The sequence below is a fragment of the Stenella coeruleoalba genome, assembly GCF_951394435.1.
Source record: "Stenella coeruleoalba genome assembly, chromosome: 5".
Taxonomy (NCBI): domain Eukaryota; kingdom Metazoa; phylum Chordata; class Mammalia; order Artiodactyla; family Delphinidae; genus Stenella; species Stenella coeruleoalba.
In genome coordinates this window covers 78,535,977-78,544,763 of record NC_137150.1, presented here as the reverse complement: position 1 = coordinate 78,544,763, position 8,787 = coordinate 78,535,977, and the positions used below count along the sequence as shown (strand labels likewise).

Here is an 8,787-nt window from a genome sequence, read left to right as displayed (position 1 = left end):
GGAACTATTATATAGCCTCCCACATTTAGCATATTTAAAAAACAAAATGCCAATTTAAAATGGTGTTAGCTGGCAATGGTATGACAAAGTATTTTCAGCATGGGGTGGAATAAAAGGCCCCCAGATACAAAGAACACAGGATGTGACCCCCCCCCAAGGTTGCATATCCCCCTGGAGGAGATGGGACGGATGCGTCATGTTATTGTGGTCCAGACACCAGCCACTGTGCTCACTGAGCTAGCATCCCTTGTTCTGATTTCAAAGAACTTTCCAATAACTTGGCTGCTTATGTAGCTTAAGCAGTGACAGGATATGGTGATCTGTATGCCAAAGTATCTAGTTTGTTGGATCATTATATTTCTCATTATAAATGTAAAAATCAGAGTTCTGGTTCTTTCACTCATTAGTTTTCACGAGTTTGGGTAACACATATCATCAGGCTCTGAGAGGAGGGCTGTCCATTTCACAAGTTCAGAAATACAATTTGCCAGCACACTAATGGTTAATCCATTCCTGCAGGATAGTTAAACTGAGTTGTAATCTGTTGGTCCTAATTCCAAATTCCTAAGGAAGGAGTATAATTAGCCAAACTCCAGTCAATTTCCTGCCCTGGAACAATCAACTGTGGCTAAGGACTGAGGTCCCTTTGAATGTACTGCTTTTATTTTATATGCATTTGGGAGGGACAGGGCAGTTTCCTCAAAAGTCAGAGAATATGGCAAACAACGGACATAATTGTACACTGCAGCCCGTGTTATACCTTAACTCTCAGAAGGCATTCTATACCCAAATGTTCCCTGTGCTATCTATTGTCTTCTTCATGATTGTGTATTTGTATTTTGGGGATTTATGGGATTTATGGGGAAAATCCCATTTTCTCCTTCCTCCAATGTATTCTTCTCACTTCTACTGAATTAATCTCTATAAAATACCTTAGATTTATAATCTATGATGACTATTACTGATATACTATCTCTGTGTTTTAGCCTTATCTATGTTACCTCCTGTATTTTATCACTTAATAGTTAAAAATATCAACTCACGCTATAAATACATTTAAAAAATAAACTCTATCATAAATGAAAACTGATATCACTTTCCTTAAATAGAAAGTAATCATACAAATAAATATAGCAGGATGTTAGAATGTGGTTTCCAACCATGGTTTTTGACTGAGGCTCCAATGTAATATGCAGCATATATTGCCAAAGTTAGTGTAAGATGGACTCCTCATATGCAAGTTTACATAGGAAATTGTGGAGAACTGGTTCCATGATTTTTGTGCCCCTTAGCCAGATCAATGATATTTAAAATGAGTCAAAGTGTGGAGGGAGAGAAGGATTTGTGGAGGATCTTTCAGGGCGGGTCTGGTGCTATAGCAGAGACCCAAGAAAGAGGGTACTGCCTCTTCTTCAGACTTAGAGTGACAAGTTTCCTTGGGACCACACAAAGAGCTATGGAATATGTTCCCCACTGTTAGGGGAGATGGAGTAATTGCAACCAACTCCTGCCTAAGGAAGGGTAGAAGTGGCTGTGTTAGGAGTGGGCTGCATTCCCAGTGTTTTGGGGACAAGGAAGGTGTTACTGTTTCCCATGGACCAGAGGTGGGTCACTTGGGATAAAGAGAAGTTGCGTCAGATCATCTAGGGTCCTGGAGGAACTCCAGCAAAAAGAAGCTAAAGGGGAATGCTGTCTTTTTAGGGGCTGTGAAAGGACTAGCAATACTTAAGTGCCCCGCCACGGGGAGAGATAGAAATCTATGTGAAAGTGCCCAGGGAAGAAGAACTCAGGTGTGACCTACTTGGTCAAGAGAGCCCTCAGCCACCAGCCAGAAAATACTGTCCTAGCGCCTTTACCTCTCTTCTCTCTGACCTCCCCTTTTCTAACCTGGGAAGAAGTAGAAGAGCAGCTAACAAATGAAGGAGGAAGCGAGTGGAAAGAGCAGAAGCCAACCACACTGCCTTCCTGGAAGGCAGGCAGCTGTCGAGTAGAGGTCTTGCCCAGGGGATGGGGAGGAGGTTGAAGAGTTGGCTAATATCTAGGACTTGACATTCAAGTCAGCAGATTAAAACTGAGTTAGAACAGAAAAGACTGTAAGACTGCCTTTTACCTAAGAGCGAGCTAGTGGAAAAAAAAGACAGTGGGCCTGCTGGGATATTATCCAGTGGTAGTTAAAAAAAAAAAAAGCTTTCCCACTGGATCAAGTTTAAAGGAGACCTGGGAAACAAAACGTTAAGTTGAATTTTGATTGTGTCTCAGTCATACTTGTTCAATGTACTGCTGAGACACAAACTGCAAAAACAAAAGTTATATTTTAAAAAATTAAAATAAAAAAATGACAATCAAGTAGTAAATATAATTTTGTTTTCAAATGCATACAAGAAAAGAGTTTATTTTAAACATGTGAAAAACTCCTTGGTCTAGGTTCAAGATTGGCCAGTTGGTGACTGATGTTACCACTAAGCTTAGATGCTTCCTTGGTTAAGAGTGGGTGGTGCCCCTGCTTGGTGGTATGACACAGTTGGGACACCTTGACAGCCCATGCCAATTTGGATGTAATCTCAATGTGGGAATGATAACCTACAAAGACCACTATGGGAACGACGATAGGAGCAGTTATTCTTACTATCCCTACTTCCAAAAAGTCATGGTGAAATGTTTAGTACATGAAGGTCTGAAAAATTCATGGCAAAGTGTTAATCTAGGTGGCCTGTGTAAACATGTTTCTACCTTCTGTGTCCAAGTATTTTTCTCCCTAATAATGTTAAAATACTTAGGTATAAAGTAAAAAAAAACCCTTCAGTGATATGCCTCCTGAAATCATCTTGCATACCACACTCTGCCAGAATCCTCAGGTGCCATCATATGTAGCTGACTCTGTCTCTCACGGGGCCCAGCCTGGCTCATCTGTACAAAGTCCATCTTTACTGATTTCCGGTCCTGTCATGTTTTCTGTTTTCTAAATCTCTAGTGATTCAAATCTGCTCTTCCTTCAGAATTCCTCTATTTCTCCTTTCAATTCTATTGGTTTTTGCAGCACTGTTGCTCGGTGCAAACATATTTAAGATTACTCTATCTTCCTGATGGATTGACTCATTATACAGTGTCCCATTCTGTCTCTAGTAAGTTTCTTTGCTTGATGTCTACTTTATTTGTTACTAATATTCCTTCTTTCCTTTAATTAATGTTTGCATAGTATATCTTTTTCGATACTTTTACTTTCAACCTGCCAATATCATCATAATTGAAGTGAGTCTTTTATAGACAGCATATAAGCTGGGTCATGTTTTTAAATCTGGTCTGCCAATCTCTGTCTTCTAATTGGTGTATTTAGACCATTTGTGTTTAGTAATTATTAATATGTTAGGGGCCTTAATCTTCCATTTATTTTAATTTTTTGTTAATGAAAATAAGTTTTTTATGTCAAATAATAAATACACACAAAGATGAAAGCAGTTTTAGTCTTTTTTTCCAGATGTTTTGATCAGCTTACAGTAAAGACAGTACTGAAATCTACAGTCTTGGTACAAAAATTGCTGTTGGGTTGATTGCTCTTTTTTCTGTATTTATAAATTGTGACTTTTTAAACTGACTTCAAAGCATTGATAGCCATGCAAGTGCTTAAGCAAAAAAGAAGTTCTATTATGTAGAATCTATACTGTACAGCTGTCAATAAAATAAAAATTTTAAAAAATAAAGTGAGCTGTCAGTATTCATTAAAAACAAAATCCATAGAGTGGTATTGGCTTATGAAAAGGAACAAGGAAGAATTTGGGCTACATAAATGAATTCAACAGAGAAGATTAAAGTGACATACTGGCATCTTGGAGGCAAGCTACAGTTTGCCAGAAGAGTAGATAACAACTTTTATGTGCATCTTTTTAATCGATACTTTAAAAAAACCCGACTAGTTCCTAACTACTTAAAATGCAAATTCTAATTAACTGCAAAATCTCTTCTATGGGTTCAGAGCCTAATGAACCATGAGAGGGAAAAGGGGAGAAAAATTCAAACTGTTATTATTTTGAAAACATGTTTCTTTTGGACAGAAGAGACAAGTGTAACCTCCCATCTTGTAAAAAAAAAAAAAAAAAAAAAAAAAAAGGAAAACCTTTCAAAACTAACGAGGTGACTAGGGTCTGGCATTGTGTTCTGGTTCAACCAAGCACGCCCTAACCAGTCCTCTAGGGTGGATGATGCCTCAGTGTAGGTGGGTCTGATCACTTTCCCCAACCCTTTATGATGGTCAGCCACTCTGCATATTTGCTCTGAGGTACTTGGCTGTTCCCAGTTCCTTGGGTGTAGCCTAGGGGTGGTGGCCTGTAGTCACTCAGCAGCTGATAGTACTGTAAGGATATTACCATGAAGGTAAAAGGTGAGTGGACGTTTCCAACCTTGTTGAGTGAGACCATGGGCCTGTGCAGTCAAGTTTAGTTTGGAAAACATGCCTCCCCTCCCCCATCAGTGATGGATGGCACTTGGCTGCAGCCAGGCGCAGGCCTGTGAGTGTGGTAGTGGTGAAGCTGTGCCTACTGGCAGGTAGTAGTGGTGGCTTAGCAAGCCCAGCATTTTGTGTGCTGGTTTGTACACCTGGGCGCCCACTGAGCTCCTGAACACTTTTTATTATTTCCATTTTATTTTTGTTTTCTCTCTGTTTTTGTTTCTCTGGTTTGTTTGTTTCTTGCCTTCCTGTAGGTTACTTAAACATTTCTTAGAATTCCATTTTGATTTATCTGTGGTGTTTTTGAGTGTATCTCTTTGCATAGCTTTTTAAATAGGTGCTCTAAGTATTGTATCTACCTAACTTACTGGTCTTTTGGTGTCATCGTTTTACCAGTTTGAGTAATGTTAGAGAAGTGTTACCTCCCTCTGTGTACTTTACCCTCCCCCATTTATAATATAATTGTCCTAAATATCTTACATTTAGAACCAAATCAGACAGTGTTATAATTTTTTTGCTTTGATTGTCAAAGATAATTTTGAAAACTCAAGAGGAGAAGAAAATTCCATTGTATTTACCATAATTTCGCTTATTATGTTCTTCTTTGCTGATATTTCCAGTTTCCTTCTTTGTTTCCTTTCTGTTTAGGGAACCTCAGTTAGCCATTCTTTTAACATGGGTCTGGTGACAAATTCTCTTAGTTTTCCTTCACTTGAGATGTCTTGACTTCCCCTTCACTCCTGAAGGATATTTTCACTGGGTGCAGGATTCTGGGTTGAAGGTTCTTTTCTTTCAGCATCTGAAAAACATTATGCCACTTCCCCTTGGCCTTCATGATTTCTAACGAGAACTCTGCTGTTATACAAGTCATTTTTCTACAATAGATAAGGTGTCATTTTTTCTGGCTTCTTTCAAGTTTTCCTTGTTTTTAGTTTTCAGAAGGTTAATTATAATGTGTTTTTGGCATGGGTTTCTTAGGTTTATCCTGTTTGGAGTTTGCTCAGCTTCTTGAACCTGGAAATATATGTCTCTTGTCAAATTTGGGAAGTCTTCAGTTATTATTTCTCTCAATAATTGTTCAGCCGTATCCTCTTTCTCCTCTTCTGTGACGCTGATGACACAAATGTTAGATCTTTTGTTATGATCCCACAGTCTGAGATGCTGTTCACTTTTTTTTCAAAGGAAAGAAATAGTGAAATAAAAGAACCATAAAAATTACCCAATCTGAACAATAGAGAAAAAAATAGACTTAAAAAAAAAAAAGAACAGAACCTCAGACTGTGGGATCATAACAGTCTGTGCAAGGCAAAGAGAAAACCCAGGGAATTTGCCACCATGCCATTCCTCGGGTCCAGAAGTCTTGTCCTCTCTCCACCTTTCTGAGGTTTCTTATATTTGTTTTATATTTTATGTCCAGGGTTTTCAGTTGTGCTTAGTGGGAGCAATAGGGAAAATTACATTTCCTCCATCTTCTTGGAAGCAGAAGTCACTGGGTCTCTTTGAAGTCTTAATAAACACTTGGTGATCTGACTCAGGCACATCATTTCCCCCCTTCTCACTCCTACCCTTTACATAAATACAAAAGAGTAAAAGCACCAAGTTGGTAAAATATTTTAGATTAATTAATAATATAAATATAATTAATTAATCAAGAGGTGAGTTTATTTAAATAAAAAGTAAATAAAATAAAGATATAATTTGATAAATATGTTTATCTACCCACGTAGATATTTTTATAGACATAGGATCATGAAAGTTAACATATTCAAAAATATATACGTTTAGACTGATGCTGTGAATTGGAGAATGTTGGGTATCTTCTAGAGGCCCTGAATTTCAGACCTTGGGGATAGAAGATGATAGTTACCCTGGACACAGAACCCTGTGCAAAGTCGAGGGTGATATGTTCCCAGTTCTGCACACAAGCAGTGGATCAGGACCCTTTGGCTTGTGGCTTCCTAATACACATATTCTCATCCAGCTGTCCCCAGGACAGATAGAGCAGGATAGTCAACAGACAGACAGACAGACAGATACACATACACACTGTGAGACACTGAACTAGGCTGATAGAAAAGTGACTGAAATGACTTGAATATAGGAAAGAGAGTTTATGAATAATTAATTAGAAGACCTGTTGCTCATCCTCTATGTATCAGATACTCTATAAACATTACTCATTTAATTTCTAAAAGTTGGTATTACTACTCAATTTTAACCAATAAGTAAATAACTGAGGCCAGGAGAGGTTAAATAACTTGCCTAACATCACATCTATTAATTGCAGAGCCAAAATTCAAACCCCAGTTTGTCATATTTGGACATCGTCTGCTTTGCTGCCTATTTCTCATAGAGGAAGGTGGGGTCTGGGGAAAGCCACATCAGGAGATAAGGTAATAGAGACCTCAGTAAACTCCACGAGGTGGTCACAGAGGATTGATAGATGTGGTTGGACTTCACTGCCTTCCTCAGTCCCTTCTATTCTCACAGTCGTGATGTGCATTGTCCCAGAGTCTGCAGACTTCTTTTCCCAAGATGAACTTTCATTTCAAGGGAAAGTCTGTGCTGGGTTCTACTCTCCTCCCAGTACTGAAGGGAGTTGGCCAGGTCTCCTCTTCTGAGTGTACATGACTAAGAGAGATGGGAGGGGGCCCACAGCACAGAGACCCATTGCCAAGAACATCTCAGGGTGGAGAGACCTCTGGAACATTTTTTCCATTCTGCATCAGACAGGGTAAAATTGATTAGCATTTAATTGGTTTCAGCTGTTCTTAACATGTTGCGTAGAAAACTTCGATGTATTTTGCTAAATTCAATATTCCTTATGGTTAACAGATTGAAAGCCAAAAACACCCTTGAAGAAACACCAGAAATCAGTGCTTTGGATCACACTGAGTTCTTTGCTATGGTTCACCCATTTGGAATGCTCTGGGAATGCTAAATACTTGGGATTGGGTATAAAAAAAGAAACAAATCTGTGTCTGGTAAGACTCTTGGGTAGATAGCTTCCTAGAAATCAAGATATCTAAATTGCAGTTCCAGCTTTCCGTGTGCAGCCAGGTGATTCTGGTGAACCTCTTCACCTCTCTGGACTGCACTCAGGCGCCTAATCTAGAAAGTGAGGAGACTGAGCACAATGATCTCAAGAGTTGCTTCTGTCTCTCAGATTCCGTCATTTATTTTCATTATTCTGATGCTTTGGTACAATTCTGGAAAAACAATGCTACAATGCTCTCTAATTAAGAAGTGCACAGAACAGCTATGGCAGATTATGTCTTGGAACCCACTGAAGGGAGAGGTTTCACAGGACATAAAGTGGTTAAGGGTAATCAATAGGCATTTTAGTCTCCAGAGGCCAGCTGACAAACGAGGAGCTGGGAAAATCTCTGACACTGTGTGTTCTTGAGGAAGGACACTCCAGTTCTCACCCTTCATGTCTCCATCTATGAAACACAAATAAGGACACCTACCTGTTAATGCAAAAATCTTTGTTAAGAGGTTTGGTCAAAATGCGGGATGTAGGGGCTTCCCTGGTGGCGCAGTGGTTGAGAGTCCGCCTGCCGATGCAGGGGACATGGGTTCGTGCCCCGGTCCGGGAAGATCCCACATGCCGCAGAGCAGCTGGGCCCATGAGCCATGGCTGCTGGGCCTGCGCGTCCGGAGCCTGTGCTCCGCAAGGGGAGAGGCCACAACAGTGAGAGGCCCACGTACCGCAAAAAAAATAAATAAATAAAAAATGTGGGATGTAAATAGTATCAGATGCTGAGGGCCACAGAGGGGGTACAGCTACAGTAACTGCTCTTTCTCAGTCCTCCCTCCATTCTTTCCTGCATTCCTTTAAACTGCTGATTCTCCAACTTTCTCTTTGCCTTTTTTTCCTCTCTGTCATTGCTTCTCTCTTGCTGAAACACCCTCACTGGGTCTTCTTTTTGCGAATGCTCATGGAAGACTGAGGTGGCAGCTAGAACACTGAAAGGCCCAGAGAAATTCCATCCTGTAACCCAGCTGCTTAGGAGGACCTCAGAGGGAGCCTTCTGAGCGCTGCTTGCCACCCATTTGGCTTCATAGGGTCCCCAAGGGTTGTTGCTCCCTTACCACCAAACCTCAGGTTAACATTCTACTGACTCACTCACAGGCCTAACCCCATGGCCTGGAGAACTCCAGAGCCATCTCCAGCAGTCCCAGGGGCTTCACCACTTACCTCCAGGGCTTTAGGGCTGAATGAGCTTGAGCAGGGAGAGATACAAGACACCTCCACTGAATGCTTCCCTCATTCTCTAAAACTAAGAACTCCTCTCCGTGAATGAGTTAATGCTTGAAAGAGCTCAGACTGCTGGACCCACACT

The 8,787-nt window shown here is 40.3% G+C and overlaps 1 pseudogene across 1 annotated transcript; it reads right to left on the bottom strand.

Annotated features, from left to right (window-relative positions):
* Nucleotides 1-3,825: 3,825 nt before the first annotated feature.
* LOC307187241 (cyclin-dependent kinase 2-associated protein 1-like) lies at nucleotides 3,826-4,364 on the bottom strand (annotated as a pseudogene). The gene has a single exon. The product of its transcript is annotated as a cyclin-dependent kinase 2-associated protein 1-like (transcript).
* Nucleotides 4,365-8,787: the final 4,423 nt, after the last annotated feature.